The following is an 870-nucleotide window of genomic DNA, read 5'->3' as shown; positions in this document are numbered from 1 at the left end:
AAGCCTGGAAACCCACTTCGGCCAATCATTAGCCAGATACTCAAACCCACGTACAGACTGGCGAAGCGACTCAACGGCCTGCTGACTCCTTATGTCCCTCGCGCCTTCAGCCTGAAGTCTCCAAAGGAATTTGTTGACTTACTGCGGGGCACACGGGCCACAGGGATAAGAGCCTCGTTGGACGTAGAATCCCTGTTTATCAACGTACCTGTGGACGAGACAATCGGGATGATAGCCGACAGAGTGTATCGTGATCCGGCCTGCACTCCTCTTGACATACCAGAAAACATTCTGAGGAAACTACTCCAAGCTTGTACTAAAGAGGCACCCTTCTTGAGCCCGGATGGGCACATGTATAAGCAAGTAGATGGGGTCGCCATGGGTTCCCCCCTAGGTGTCCTGTTTGCAAACTTCTACATGGGTACCATCGAGCAAAAAGTCTTAGTCGAAATGAACTTGAAACCGGCCATATACTGCAGGTATGTTGACGTCATTTTTACACAGGTACCTGATGTCAAACATCTGCAGGAGCTGAAGGTTGGCATTTGAGCAGAGTTCCGTGCTGCGTTTCTCTTACGAGATGGAAAAGGATGGGAAGCTGCCCTTTCTAGATGTAACAGTCATGGAAAAGAGCGGAGGTTTCCACACTGCAGTCTACACTAAGGAAACGAACATAGGAATGTGCCTAAATGCCAACAGCGACTGCCCAGACAGGTACAAGAGGAGTGTTGTTAACGCTTATGTCGACCGTGCTCTCAGCCACAGCTCAGAATGGAAGCAAGTCGTCGAAGAACTCTGTAGGGTAAGGCAGGTCCTAGTCAGCAACGGCTTCTCCAATGGTTTCGTCGAAGACATCGTAAGAAGGAAAGT

This window comes from Procambarus clarkii, chromosome 27 (genome assembly GCF_040958095.1).
Source record: "Procambarus clarkii isolate CNS0578487 chromosome 27, FALCON_Pclarkii_2.0, whole genome shotgun sequence".
Taxonomy (NCBI): Eukaryota; Metazoa; Arthropoda; class Malacostraca; order Decapoda; family Cambaridae; genus Procambarus; species Procambarus clarkii.
This window is presented reverse-complemented; position numbering follows the sequence as displayed.